Here is a 16,244-nt window from a genome sequence, read left to right as displayed (position 1 = left end):
TAGGGAATAGGCGCAATACGGCCTACAGAAGCAATACAGCCGTATTGAAATTTTTGAACTTCAATACGGCCGTATTGAGTTCAATACGGCCGTATTGAAATTCAGAAATTTCAATACGGCCGTATTGAGTTCAATACGGCTGTATTGAAGCTTCAATACGGCCGTATTGATTTCAGTACGGCCGTATTGAAGTTTTAGAAACTTCAATACGCCGTATTGAGTTCACTGCGGCCGTATTGAAGCTTCAATACGGCCGTATTAAGTTCAGTACGGCCGTATTGGGCTTCATTCCCTCCACTTCCTTATTTTGAGCTATTCTAAGACCTCTAGACCTACAGAGAACCCTCCTAGGGCCTTCCAGGAGTCCTTCTGGCTGATCTTCCTTCAGTCTTCGAGAGTCTTCAAGCTTTATTTCCGACCCGGACAATTTTAGGGGTCTACAGCTGCCCCCCCTTTACTTAGTCAAACGGTCTTTTGGTGTACCGGCTGACAAGTAAAGGAGTTGACCCAATTGTCCGGGTGATGTGCCATCCTTCCGACTTGTAGTGTCTTCAGGTGGGAAAATTGTTGAGTAGCCTCTCCAGGTTGGTGCATACCTCCGCGCTTCTAGTCACTTTGGTAGCGTGAGTCTTGCCCTCTCCAGGGTGAGTTTGCCCTCTCCAGGGTGAGTATTAGTCGTCGCCTCTCCAGGCTCGTGCGTGAGTCTTGCCCTCTCCAGGGTGAGTTTGCCCTCTCCAGGGTGAGTTTGCCCTCTCCGGGGTGAGTATTAATCGTCGCCTCTCCAGACTTGTGCGTGAGTCTTGCCCTCTCCAGGGTGAGTTTGCCCTCTCCAGGGTGAGTTTGCCCTCTCCGGGGTGAGTATTAGTCGTCGCCTCTCCAGACTTGTGCGTGAGTCTTGCCCTCTCCAGGGTGAGTTTGCCCTCTCCAGGGTGAGTTTGCCCTCTCCGGGGTGAGTATTAGTCGTCGCCTCTCCAGACTTGTGCGTGAGTCTTGCCCTCTCCAGGGTGAGTTTGCCCTCTCCAGGGTGAGTTTGCCCTCTCTGGGGGTGAGTATTAGTCGTCGCCTCTCCAGACTTGTGCGTGAGTCTTGCCCTCTCCAGGGTGAGTTTGCCCTCTCCAGGGTCTGCCTCCGTGTTCTTGACGACATTGGCAATGTGAGTTTGCCCTCTCCAGGGATTTGAGATGATTTTTGTCTCCACAGTCCACGATGCTGCTTCGACGGTTTGATTTTGGTGCCACTGAGGGCTGGATAACGCAGGGATCCGTCTAGGGGATGTGCAGTCATTCATAGGTTCCTGTGCCCCAACTTGCATTGCATTGTTGGTACCCATTGAGGAATTTCTGTTTCCTTGGGGTGTAGACACAGATGCTCTTCTTGAATTGAGCGATGTCTTATGTTTGGCTGACGTCCTTTGACGTTGGTGGAGTATCCCGGTTATCTTTATTCGGGTATCTCTTTTGGGTTTTCTGATTTTTGTCGCCTCTGTGTAGGCTGTTATCCGCTGGGGATTCTGTCGTTGATTTTGATTAGCCTCTTCTGTTAGGCGTATCAGCTCGACGTTCAATGATTGGCTAAAAAGCCAAATTCCACTTGGGGAATTGTTATTGATTTTTTTTTTCTTTTTTTGGGTTTTCCTTTTTGAAGGAGTGCCTCTTGTGTAGGCGACTGGGGATTTGAAGTTCAGTGTTCGGCTGAGTGCCAGATTCCGCTTGGGGAATACTTATTGATATTTTTGATTTTTCTCTTTTTGCAGGGATGCCTCTGAGTAGGCGATTGGGGAATGAGGGATCTTATGTATCCCAGAGTATTATTTAGGAAGCCTCTGCAGGCTTAGCCTCACTCAACACTTGAGTTGGAGAGCTATCTTCACTGAGGAAGTGTTAAGTCCTTTGACTTGTATATACTGTTTGGATGATCGCACTTCCATTGGGGATTGCGTCGATTTTGCTTTGATAGCTCTCGCTGGGGATTTTTCCGTGAGCTTGAGCTGAGGTTCCCTCTGGGGAGTATTATTTCTGCGAGCCTCTCCAGGCTCAGTTATTCTGCATACTGTGGAGGATGTGGAGTATTATTTTGGTAAGCCTCTCCAGGCTTAGTTATTCGGTACAAATTGTTTGTTGGATTTTCTATATCCTTGCCTTTTTTATTTTCGGCTTTTTCTGTATTTTGCCTTTTCTTCTGATTTGGCTTTTTCTGTATTTTGCCTTTTTTATGTTTTTGGCTTTTGCTGTACAGAAATTAAAAGTGCTAAAGAAATTAAATTCAGTTATTATGAGAGAGTATTATTTCGGCAAGCCTCTCCAGGCTCAGTTATTTTGTAGGAGTATTATTTCGGCAAGCCTCTCCAGGCTCAATTATTCTAAAGGAGTATTATTTCGACAAGCCTCTCCAGGCTCAATTATTCTGTACGAGTATTATTTCGGCAAGCCTCTCCAGGCTCAATTATTCTGAGAGAGTATTATTTCGGCGAGCCTCTTCAGGCTCAGTTATTTTGAGAGTATTCTTTCGGCAAGCCTCTCCAGGCTCAGTTATTCTGTATGATGCTGTTGATTTTCTGAATCTTTGTATTTTGCTTGCTGCTGTCATACACAAGCAATTTTCTATTTTTCTATTTTATGCGGTTGCCTCATGATAAGGTCTTTGAATGTGCAACTAATGTGTGTGTGATGCACAAATGCAATACAATTTTTTATTTTTGTTCATTTATTTAGAAAAGTGAGTGGCTCTCCCTATCCTCTTCTTCTTGGAGGACTTTCTGTCATTGACGCGAGGGAGTATTTTTGTGAGCCTTTATGCAGGAGATTATGGATTTTACAGGAACCCCTCCAATTTTCTTTTATTGACCGATTAATAATGGAATTTCGTACAATTTTTATGAAAAACCAATTCAGAGGCATAATCACATGGTCAAGAAAGAAAAGAAACAAATGGATATTTTTATTGATATTCACAAGTGTTTTTACAGAAAGATATACAGAAGGAAATTTCTGAAGAATGGCTGGCCAAGGTAGGCTATACATTTTTGGCTTAAACAATTATATCTGTAATTGTCGCTCTTCCCGTTCCCCTAATCGTTTCGGGTGAGATGCCTGAGCCAGGAGTGTAGATACTGCAAGACGCTTGCTTCTAGAAGATTATCACTTGAACCGCCTTTCGGTTTTCGGTTCAAGTGATCGTTGCTTGCTTTGTTTTTATATCTTATTCTTTTGCCCCTAACTTTTGCTTAGGACGTATCCTAACGGGGTAAATTTGCCTTTGTTTTGCCTAGTACCCTTGTACTGGCAGGCTTTTTATTTTGCCCTAACTTTTGCCTAGGATGCCCTTTTTGGGTTTTCATCCTAGCGGGCCTATGCAAGCAACGTCTTCAAGCATAGTACTTCTTTACCACGTCAGCGTTGACTGGGTATCGAAGTTCTTCTCCATCCATGTCTATGAGGATTAATGCTCCTTTTGAGAAAGCTCGCTTTGCCACATACGGTCCTTCGTGATTTGGGGCCCACTTTCCGATTTTGTCCTTTTGAGTTGGTAGTAATTTCTTCATTACCAACTCTCCCTCATGGTAGACTCGAGGGTGGACTTTCTTGTCAAGAGCCTTTTTGATCTTCCTCTGATAGGCTTGACCATGGCATATGGCGTTCAGCCGTTTCTCTTGGATAAGGTTCAACCGGTCGTATCGGCTTTGAACCCTTTCTGCCTCGGAAAGTTTTGCTTCCATGATTACCCTTATATAAGGTTTTTCGACTTCGACGGGTAGAACTGCCTTCTGAAGTCCTATAACCATGAAGAGCAAAGGGTAATATCTCGTGTCAGTCTTTAAATGAGACAACCATCTTTTGCACTATTTTCTTGATGTTCTTTTTGGTTGCCTCGACTGCCCCATTCATCTTTGGCCGATATGGGGAAGAGTTGTGGTGTTGGATCTTGAATTCTTGGCTCAGTTCTTCCACCATTTTGTTGTTCAGATTAGATCCATTATCAGTGATGATTTATTTCTTCATGCTTCCACTAGATTATTCCAAAATCTTTTGGGACAAGAGAGAAAAGAAGGAAGGGATATATTTTCAAAAGTTTGTGTTTTAGAGGGGATTATTTTATTTTTGAAAAATGGATTTTGTAAGAATGTTTGGCCAAGGTGGGCTTATGTGTTTAGGCTTGTTTGATTAAACACTTATGAAGTTAAGAAAATCTTTGTTTATTGACGTTGTGATTTTGACAACTTGGATAGCTTCTCTTGAACCTTTCTTTTTGAATTCGGTTCATGGTACCATCATGGATTTCTTTTGTTTTTTGATTGTCCTTATTTTTGCCTAAAACACCCTTTTGTGGCGTTTTAGCGGACTTTTGTTTTTATTCATTTTTTGCAACCCTAACTTTTGCCTAGGTCACCCTTTCGTGGGATTCCTAGCGGGTTTTTTGCTCTTATTTTTGCGCAGTCCCTTTTTGGGTTTCCTGCCGAGCTTTTTTGTTTTTAGGATTTCTTTTTATCCATGATGGCACTTGTCGAGGCCAAGGGGAGGTGCTCCAAGTTGTCACACACATTTCCACATAAAAATGATGTGGGTTTATTATTATTAAGATGATTTTAACCTCATTCATGTTTATTCAAACAGGGTTAAAAAATGTGGTTTAGAATTTTATTATAAGCAAGAAAAGAAGCAATGAGAAAGAATGATTTTATTATAATCATAGTGGAAACATGTGTCCTTATTTCATCACTGATAAGGGTCCCAGTGTTGACCTCTTTTATCTCTCGGCCATGCCCCAAATTCACAGTCTCCAATTTCTCTTGACGAGTTGGAGTAAGCGAGCTTCTCGTTTTAGCAGTCTTTGCAGATCCGGAGAGATGGTCTCCTCATCACTCTCTAACTCAACCCGTTTATCCTCAACTTTCGGATCCCGGTCAGAGCGAACAATTACAGACATAATTATTTTATTGGTTCTGTTTAGGTTTAGAATTTATTAATGTTAATGAGGAAAGAGAGAAAAGAACAAAAGAGAGAGTAATGTATGAAAAATGCCTCTTTATTGATATATGTATGTAAAACTGTACAAAACCCTTATTTACATGAAAAGGTTCTCATGATCTTGGGTACTGATCATGAGTCCCTAAAAGAGAAATATGAAGGGGCCCTATCGTGGCTTGTTATTCTCTCTAATCCTGCTTTGGCCGAGGATTCTTGCTCACGTCGGGCGCTATCGAATCAAAAGTGATCCACCCGGCATCAATAAGGTCTTGGACCTTATATTTAAGAGCTCTGCAGTTCTCCGTTGAATGCCCCGATGCCCCCGAATGGTATAGACATTTGTCTTGTGGTTTGTACCAATCGGGGTATGGTGGATCAATCTTCTTTAGTGGAACGTAAGCTAGAAGACGTGCTTCCACTAGCTTCGGCAGGATGTCGCTATATGTGGTCGGAAGTTTATCAAACTTCTTCACAGGTTTGAATTGCGATTTTCCTGACTTCGAAGTGGAAGAAGACGAAGAGATGGTTATGGCACTGACTTCTCTCTCCTTCTTCTTCCCAAAGGTCTTCTTAGCTTTAAATGATTGGGAAGGTTTAGCTAGCTTCCCGCTTTTCAGCTCTTGTTCCATTCTTCCTCCAACATGATGGGACTCATGGTCACTGTGCTCAGCTCCTTGTATGTTGTGGTGACGCATGAGTTCCATCATTTGCGCCATTTGCTCTTTGAGCTGTGAGAGCTCGGCTGTAAGCTCCTTATTTCGTTCCTCCAACGCGTCCATTTTCTTGTTGAGCTGAGAGAGCTCGGTTGTGAGCTTCTTATTTTGCTCCCCCAGCGCTTCCATTTTCTTGATTTTCTGCGCGCGCGTGAGGACAGAGAGATGACCAGCCACTTTCTAAAAATGAATATTTATTCTAATTAGCTTGTTTATGATATGAATACACTCTTGATGTGAGCTTGATAATCTTTCATCTTTGAGGCGCTGCCTTTTTAAGATGAAAGTTTATCACCCTCCCTAGACTATTATCTCTCCACAACGGAGAATCTCAATAGTCACGGGTCTCTTTCATTCACATCGAGAGGGTATTAGTGAACCTATAAATGATGATGAGGATGCATGAGGTTTTATTGATAATGATGCCTATGCTCCTTACTTTTATTATATTTTCACACATTGGTTTTTCCTCTCATGTCATGACATTTTCATGCATGGGAATTATTCTTAGACCTTATCACGAGGTTATTTATTAATGCACAAACAATTGCACATAAGCATTTACACAAACAATTCACTCATCCACGAACAGTCACGAGCGAATCACGAGGTAGGGGTCTCCTGCAGAAAAGTGCATATTCAAGGAGGATCTAACTGTTCTCACTTGGTCAAAGGCCCCCAAGGTGCCCCCATTATAGGGACCCAATTCCTCTCATCGTAGGTCGATGGAAAGCTCCAACGCACCGTCGGACTCAAGTTCATGGTTATCACCTTGAGTGATGTTTTCCGACAACGGTCTCGTAGGCTCCTATAGACCCATTCAACCGGCCGTACTAACATCCACTCCCTATGGATTACCACTCATGCCCCCGGGTATAGAGGGAACTGTTGTGTGCAAAGGTTTGTGTGCAATTTTTATTTCAAACAATTGCGGAAATTTAAACAAACAACAGTTATTTAAAGCCAAATATATAAAGCATGTTATCATACAAGCAAGGGGTAATAAAGTAATTTTTAACTATTATTTGTTAAAAATAATCTGTCACTAAATGGGACTGACTCTCGAGGCTTCCCCAGTGGAGTCGCCATCTGTCGCCACCGGCCCAAACGGGCCTCGGCGGTCGCGAAGACGGTCGAGCTCGCTTTTATTTTAGTTTTGAAAATGTATTGGATTATTAGAACGACTTGTTCTCAAACTGAGACCTTGTCGATCTTATCCAATTTATTTATTAAAAGTCTCACTAATCCATATTAATCCCAAGCGGGACCCTCCATGGATTAGTGGTTTTCGCAAAAGGAGGGTTCGTGGAGTCGCCACCAATGTTTTACTCAAAACATTGGAAAAAGGGATAAGGCAATTGATTTTATAAATCAACTTTGGTCATTACAACCAGAGTCGGGTAAGGGAGTCGGTTACGCGTGGGGAAGGTGTTAGCACCCCACAGCGCCCCTTTCGGGTTCCCTATGACAGATTATTTCTAAAATAATAGCGTAAAATTACTAAATTACCCCTATTTATTATAAGCGATTATAAATTAACTATCTACATGATGACAGTTTAAATATGCACACAGAAAGCAGTAAAAGGAAGGATTTAAGAAGAAACCTCTTGAAGCGTGCTTTTATATATTGAGTAAAACTGGGAAGCTTTTTGGCGTTCCCTCGCTCTACAAGCTCGCTCGCTCCTTCCTAAAAACTTTTGACTATGGAAATCCGGAGGATTTCCCTTCGACTAGGTTCGAATCTCCAAGCTAAGTGCTCGGAATTCCAGAACTTCGTCGGATCGACTTCTAGAGAGATTTCTAGGGCAGAACACTGCTCCAAAACCCCAGAATACTCAAGGAGGGAGTCAAAACTCAGTATCAAAGTGTGGAATGACGTCCAATTGACGTCATATTTATAGGGAATAGGCGCAATACGGCCTACAGAAGCAATACGGCCGTATTGAAATTTTTGAACTTCAATACGGCCGTATTGAGTTCAATACGGCCGTATTGAAATTCAGAAATTTCAATACGGCCGTATTGAGTTCAATACGGCTGTATTGAAGCTTCAATACGGCCGTATTGATTTCAGTACGGCCGTATTGAAGTTTCAGAAACTTCAATACGCCGTATTGAGTTCACTGCGGCCGTATTGAAGCTTCAATACGGCCGTATTAAGTTCAGTACGGCCGTATTGGGCTTCATTCCCTCCACTTCCTTATTTTGAGCTATTCTAAGACCTCTAGACCTACAGAGAACCCTCCTAGGGCCTTCCAGGAGTCCTTCTGGCTGATCTTCCTTCAGTCTTCGAGAGTCTTCAAGCTTTATTTCCGACCCGGACAATTTTAGGGGTCTACAACTATATGATTTCAAAGTTATAAATTAATTCCTAACTAGGAGGCTCTGCCACCTTTGCTGGAATTAATCTATATTTTCCTTTATATGATTTCTTGAATCTTAATACTTATATGTTGACTTTTTATGATTGATGAGTTACGAATGTGAATCTTCTACCTTATAATATTTGAAACAATTGTTTTATACATGAAAGATGTTATTAAACTATGAAAGATTTTATTTACCCAAAAAGAAAAGAAAAGAAATCTTTCTTATTATTTAATTGTGAATTGATGATGGGGTAGAGGGTGTCACATTTAGTGGTATCAGAGCAGGTCGATCTAATCGGCCGTGACTTATCGAGATTCTGTTGTGTACTCTGACATTGTTTTGTTTGTTGTATACTTTGGTGATGCTTTGCTTTGATGATGTTTTGCTTTGATAATGATGATGATGATGTTCTCCTTGTGTTGATATTGTAAAGTTTGATATTGTTAAGTTATTTTTTTTTATTATTAGAGGAATGATAGTCATGATAGTGTCAGCTAATACCATTATGACCTTTCTTCTTCATTCTTATGATTGCTTAATTGTTTGATACTTACGTAAGAAATGGTGGTTGAGTAATATCGCTTGTGTTGCAAGCATATGTGCGAGTAGTGGTAGACGAAATATGTTGTTAATATTGTGGGAACTATTGAGGCCTTAGATTTGGGTAAGACATTGATTTATTTTAAAGTGTATTAAGAATTTATGATTGGTGAAATTTTTGAAAGCTATAGTTGTAGCAATTGAATCCAAAGATGAGGTATGTTGAAAATTGGAGTTTTGGTATTCTTAAGGAGAGATTGAAGTGTTGATGATTTTTTTAGAGTTTGATGGTTGCATGAAAATTTTATTTTCTAAGCCTTTTGTACTGAATAGGTGAGTTATTTGGTTTAGATTTGTAGTGGGAAACTTTGATATGAATTTCAGGTGGAAAGGAGTAAGTTTGGAAGGATTGAGGTATTTTTGTGGTTTTAGATGTTGATACACTATTGTTGTCTAGTGTAGGAGATGTTTTGTTGTGACAGTACAAGTGCTATACTGACAAAATTAGAATTTTTGTTAGTCTTCAGGAAAGTGGTAGCCTTGGATGTTATCTTTCTAATGGAATTGGAATCAGGTAAAACGGAGGTCTAGAACTCCAGTATAGCTGCTTTGGTAATCAGAGGTATAGTTGTAAGCATTGAATATATCTATGGTGATTTTTGAATTTTTTAGCTAAGAAAATGATTTTTTTTAAAATCTCATGTCTCACTAAGAGTTGTAGCCTATTCACTTAGTGATAGGTTGATATCACGTGGATGAGTAGAACTCTTTATGTGTTGTTTTCTTTGATAGTTGTTAAAAAATAGAAGTTAGTCTGTATAATAATGTTTTCGGGTTAGTAGGCAATGCAAGGATAAGAATTGACATGTTTTGAGGTGTTTTCGTGTAGATTGAGAGGTTGTTTAAGGTTATATGATGCTATGTGGTAAAGGTTGTTCATGTACATGCTTATGGATGATATATATGAAGGTTTAAAGTAGGCATTCTAATATGACTTGATGTGCATGTATGTCGATATGTGAATAGAAGACCTTAGGGATCAAATGGTGAATGTTGTATGGTTAGTGATATTGATCTTAGGATGTGATATGATCATATTGTAGTTGAAGGTGAAGATATATCCAAGACGGTTGTATGTTAAGTTTTCTAGTCCCTGTAAATTTCAGTTAAGGTGAACATGAATCTGTCTTAGGTAGAAGTTATGTTTAAGCAGAGAGATATCTAAGCAAGTTAGGGAGAATAAAAGTTTTATGAGGCTTACTATTGGAGATTTATTGAAAGAATTTCTAGGATAGCATTGCCCTTGACTACATTCACTATGAGGGGTATTGTCTTTATGTGAGATAGTAAGTATAAGAGTAGTTCTAACTCTTATGGCAAGATTGACTAGTGATAATATTACCTGACTCTAGTAAGTCTTATGTGGGATATAGTGATGACTTTGAAGACAGGTTTGGGTGGATTATTGATGCAAAGGTAGTAACTTATGTTTTTAAGCATCTAGGAAATAGAAAATTCATGAGAGAAATTACCTTGAATTAGAAGTTGTAATAGTTACGCTTGAGATTTTAGAAACATTATTGAGATATTTAGTGATTATAAGGATCTTAAATATCTGTTTGATCCGAAGGAATTGAATATGAGATAGGAGAGATAGTTGGAAATTGTAAGGATTAAGATTTTAATCTTAGTTGTTATCTGGGTAAACCTATAGCAGTCGATGTTTTGAATAGGAAATATCTATATTTATCTTTCTTTATGATCAAAGAGATATATCTTTTGGCTCAAGTTAGGAATTTAAGTTTGATTTGTGAAATTACTCCTAGTAGTAAGGGACTATGTATGACTCGATTAACGAATGGATTATTCAAAGGATATTGAATAAGCATATTAGTCGATTCATTTTGGTGGCCAGGTATGAGATTATAGGACAAGGTAGTGAATAAGAGTTTTCTTGGAGTATAAATAAAGTGGTAAGACTTGAAGACCGAGTATGAGTACATAGTGAACTTACAATTAGGTGCCTAATCATTGGAGAAGATTATACAAGTTAAACTAATATGGTGACAAATGTCCTGAGTAGGATGAGCATTTATCTATCATTTTGATGATATAAGGGTTGAGTTTGATTGAGTAGATTAGAAACTTAAGCATGATGTGTGAGCTCACCCTTAGGAACATTGAATTGAATATGTTGAAAGGATTAATAATGAGATTAGAAGACTCAGGAGTTAGATTCTTTCTTAGTGACCCAAGTGAAAAAGATTGGTAGGAATATAAATAGCCTTTTACAAGTGGAAGTTGATGGTGTTTCGGGATACAAGGATATAATCTATGTGCCTAGTAAACCCAAAATTAAGGAAGATGATCTTAGAGAAAGAACATAAGAATATTTTTAGCATTTATTTAAGAGTTACTGAAATGTATCAGAGTGGCGCAGCGGAAACATGATGGTCTAAAGAGAAGTAGAGAAGTTGAATCAAGGTGTAGAAAGTAAGTTTAAATTTGGAGTGGATGGAGTGTTGAGATTTAAGGATGGGTTGTATATTCCAAATGTGCCAGAACTTAAGAGAGCAATCTTGGAAGAAGGTCATAAGAGCAGTCTTAGTATTCATCTAGGAGTTCTTAAGATGTATCAATATCTTAAGAAGATGTTTTGGTGGCCTAAGATGACGGAGGAAGTGGAGGAATTTGTGTATGCTTGCTTAGTATGTTAGAAAGCTAAGGTAGAACACCAAAAACTTTCAGATTTAATACAACCTTTAGACGTTCTAATTTGAAAATAAGATTCTGTATCTATGGATTTAGTTGTAGTTATGTATGATATTCTTAAGAAATTTGATCTTATTTGGATTAATGGATAGGCTTACCAGGTCTGCTCACCTTGAACTTATTAACATTAAACATTTCTTGGAGAGATTGATAGAGTTGTACATCAATAAGGAAATTTTGAAGAAAGTGCTACATGGGAGTTAGAAAGCAAGATGCGAGAAACTTATCTATTTTTGTTTTCAGGTAAATTTCGGGGACGAAATTTCTAAAAGGAGGGGAGAATTGTAACACCCCAATTTCCTTAAAAGGATATTTTTTATTAATAATGGCATTTTCGTAATTATTGATGGCATTTTCGTAATTTTATAAAGGTATTAGGGGTATTTGAGTAACTCGGAACGGGCTGTTCCGAAAGTGGAACGGGCCGTTCTGAGCATTTAAAATAAGCTAAAATTTTAGGTTGGGAACGGGCCCAGAACGGGCCGTTCCAACAAGGAGAACGGGCCGTTTCGGAGGGAGAACGGGCTGTTCTGCTGAGTTTGAGAACGGGCCGTTCTGGTTTCAGAACGGGCCGTTCTGCTTTTTGGGAACGGGCGTTCCGGTTTTGGAACGGGCCGTTCCAGTTGAGAAATTTGCCCACGTTTGAAGGATCCGGAACGGGCCGTTCCGAAATCAGTACGGCCGTTCCGGTTGCGCCAGGAGGCCTATAAATAGGGGCAGGGGGGTGAAAAATTTATATTGAGCAAGAAGTGATAATCTTAGAGAGAGAAAGAGGAGAGAGAGAAAGAGGAGAGAGAGGGAGAGAGAGAAAGAAAAAGAGAGAGAGGGGAAGAAAAAGGGGATCCAGAGGAGGAGACCCTGCCCAAGTTCCAACTCCGCCTATCCAGGTAAGGGGGGGAGTGAGAACCTCGTTCAGGGGTGTGGGGATAATTGTTGGATAGTTGTTTGTCGGATTGGCCCCCAATCCTTTGTCGTTATTCTGTTTAATTTCTATTTACTCTACTTTGCTTTTTGTTGAAGGTGCCGTTGTTCTGTCTAAATTTCTATTTACTCTACTTTGCTTTTGTTGAAAGTGCCGTTGTTCTGTCTGATTTTCTATTTATTCTACCTTTTTCTTTGTTGAAGTAATAAATGAATATGAAATTAATGTTAATAATACATGAGTTTTAATATGAATAAGAATGCTCTCTGAATCTCTGTGAATACCTATGCGGACCTTATGAGGAGTATTGATGACACGACCTTGTGAAATATGGACAAATGACATGAGACATATGAATGGACTATTGAGACATGTGATTATGAGACTATGACAAATGAGGACATGATGTAATAAATGAAATTATGTAACAAGTTAAATATTGAGTCAATGAGATTATGATGGTATGGCATGCATCATACGCATATATTATTCCAGGTGTGCCGCTGAGGCCGCATACCAGTGATGTAACATGCTAACAAGGTGTACCTTAGGGTCACCAGTGATGTAACATGCTAACAAGGTGTACCTTAGGGTCACCAGTGATGTAACTTGTAACCAGGTGTACCTTAGGGTCACCAGTGATGTAACCAGGTGTACCTTAGGGTCACCAGTGATGTAACCAGGTGTACCTTTGGGTCACCAGTGATGGTATGTGAAACTTCCGTATGGCGCCACATGCATGCATTTATAAGATGAGTCCATGACATCATTGCATGATAAATGAATGTATTTGTAATATTGATGATGTATGTGTATTGTTTACATGCGACTTATATTTGTTGTGTGTGTGGGTGCTATCTAACCTTTATTCTTCACCTGAAACTGAGTGAGATGTTTCTCACTCCCTTGTTATTTTTGTATATGTTTTAAATTATGTTGCAGATGATCAGCATCATGGGGATGTTGGTGATGAGGCTTAAAGGCTTCAGTGGGGCATGCTCTGATAGGATGTGACGTCGGGCATAGCTAGGTTTATTTTGGATGTTATTATATTAAAAAGCTTTAATTTTCTCTTCTTATGTAATTTTGAACGTTCCTGAGAAAAGACCAAAATGTACATCTTTATTATACTATTTTATTATATGATTTCAAAGTTATAAATTAATTCTTAACTAGGAGGCTCTGCCACCTTTGCTGGAATTAATCTATATTTTCCTTTATATGATTTCTTGAATCTTAATACTTATATGTTGACTTTTTATGATTGATGAGTTACGAATGTGAATCTTCTACCTTATAATATTTGAAACAATTGTTTTATACATGAAAGATGTTATTAAACTATGAAAGATTTTATTTACCCAAAAAGAAAAAAAAAAAGAAATCTTTCTTATTATTTAATTGTGAATTGATGATGGGGTAGAGGGTGTCACATTGTTAAGTATATTTTATAACTTTGTTTAGGCAGTGAAGAGGCAATAGTTGAAGCTAAGGGTGAAATTGCTGGTATAGGTGGTGCAGGTGAAGCTGAGGTCCAGTTCTGTGTCATGGAATAGCAATGTGGGTTCATCCATGGTTGGGTCGGGTGTTTGTGGTTTTAGTTGAGACACATTCATGCCGCTGGGAAGTGCCACACAAATCGGACAACTCGGAGGTTTAGGCTGTGAATGTGTCTAGCGAGTGCTGTAGATGTGAGAGCAGAAACCGCATAATTTTTTTTTTCTTTGAAATTTTTTTTAGGAGAGAGGAGGGTAAAATTAATTTTTCTTTTGAAGGAAAGAGGAGAGAGATTGAAATCTATTTTTTTTTTTTTAAATTTAAATTGCGGTGATAATTCTAAAATAAATAGACTTGTATTTTAATATCTTGATGTAAATTACTATCATATTTCAATTATAAATAAATGAGAATATGTTAGCAATAAAATTATTTAGAATAAGAATATGTTACTCTTATATTTAATTGTGTATTGTAAACGTGATATATCTTATTTCTCAAAGTTCAATGTCAATGTTGTTTAAATATATTAATTAATTACTGCAATCGTTATACTGTTTTAAAATAATATTATTCTGAGTAGTATTTAAATATTTTTTATATTATTACTATATTATTAAATCGTATGCCAAGAAAATTATACAGGTGATATGTCTTGCAGAAAAAGAGAGAGAAAAAGAGCGGTAAATTTGTAAGAACTTCTTCGATTTAAATGTTAACCAAATTAATGAAAAAATAAAAATGATACGAAACTCCAGTTTTATAATTAATCTATATATATATATATATATGTATTATTATTATTATGGATTTTATCTAAATTAGTTGTTGATTTAGTTATATAAAAAAATCACATTGTTAGTTGATTCGGTAAGGTCAAACTACATCAATTGCTCACTTGTGTGACTTTTAGTTAAATGCATGGCAATGCATATAATATTTATGTTATACATATGATGTGTAGATTTTGTTTTGTTATTCATATGTTATGTTGTTTAGATAAGTTGCAATGTTGTTGTGTTGTCCAAGTAGAAAAATGTTGACATGTTGATGGATTGCTTGGTTGTGTTGAAAGTTGAACATGTTGTAATGTTGTGAAATGGTGGTTGTATACCACTAGTTGATTACATGTTGTGTCACTTGGGATTACTATAGATATGTGTATATATGTATCTACAAGATTTTGAGGTGTAGTTTCAAGAAGGAAATTTTATGATTTTTAGAACATATTTTCTATACATATGTAAGAATTGTTGCATGTATATCTAGGAGTTGCTGATATGTTAATCTAAGTAATTAGATTATGCTTTTCGTGGCTAGTTGTTGAACTGTAAAATGTAATCACCTAACAAGCCGATACATAACACATATCTCAAATTTTATTAAAATTGAACAACACTAAAAATACCAAACTATTCATATTTTTGAATATTTTCATAAATACGTATTACGTTAAATTTGATTTATATGGATGAGATGTTTAATAATTTTTTTATTAATTAAATATATATATATATATATATATATATATATATATATATATATATGATCTAAGTGAAATAAAGTTTTATTTAACAGTGAATTTTGAGAATACTATCCAATGAAAAGTTATTTAATGATGTAATAATTCTTAAAGTTACTATTCAATGAAAAGTTATTGAATGATATAATAATTCTTAAAGTTACATTAATGTCATGTGATATATCTCCCTATATATATATATATATATGCATGTGAGAGAAAAAAAGGTTACGGACTATGTAAATTAGTTTTCCACGATCATCCAATCATAACTATTGTAGTGAGTTTGTTGACTTTTAAAGTAATTATCATAAAAGTAATCAAAATCATGACTTTTTATTAATTGAGAATATAATTTTTTTTATACCGACTATATATGACCATTAATTTCGATAATATATATATATATATATATATATATATATATATATATATAAAATATGCACATATATAATAAATAAATACAATCTTATAATGCAATACTTAATATTTTTTCATAGTTTTTGGTGGAAAAGATCCTACTTGAACTAGATAAGATCACTTATGGGCGACAAAACTTTCTCTTATGATTATTTAACATAATTTGTATGATTGTTTATTAATTATTTGAATATTTTTTGTTTTGATGTTAGTCGTCATTGAGAAACCTAAAAGTAAGTTAGTCCTTGAATAACTGAAACTTAGATAAATGGAGTCATCTCAAGAAGGTATAAAAAAGATTTTCTTAAGTTCAAGTCTTTTAGCTTAAGTTTTCAAGATTTTAGAGATAAACTAGTGAAAAGTTCTCTAAACTAGCGTAGACCTCTTACCTTTTCTTCTCTATCTTAGAAACCATTCTATTCCTCCTTGTAGCTAATTCAAGGTAGTTGAGTGGAAGATCATGTACGAAGTTTCTTTCCCTTCTCCTCTTGTTGATACGATTCTATGAAAGGTAAGGGAAGC

General features: G+C 37.3%; 1 long non-coding RNA gene across 1 annotated transcript; it reads left to right on the top strand.

Moving 5' to 3' along the window:
* Positions 1 to 12,179: 12,179 nt before the first annotated feature.
* Positions 12,180 to 13,444, top strand: LOC145951727 (uncharacterized). Its single transcript, XR_014429610.1, has 2 exons — positions 12,180 to 12,248; positions 13,226 to 13,444. It is a non-coding gene; the product is annotated as an uncharacterized LOC145951727 (long non-coding RNA).
* Positions 13,445 to 16,244: the final 2,800 nt, after the last annotated feature.

This window comes from Cajanus cajan, chromosome 9 (assembly GCF_000230855.2).
Source record: "Cajanus cajan strain Asha chromosome 9, NIPB_CcT2T_4, whole genome shotgun sequence".
Taxonomy (NCBI): Eukaryota; Viridiplantae; Streptophyta; class Magnoliopsida; order Fabales; family Fabaceae; genus Cajanus; species Cajanus cajan.
This window is presented reverse-complemented; position numbering and strand designations above follow the sequence as displayed.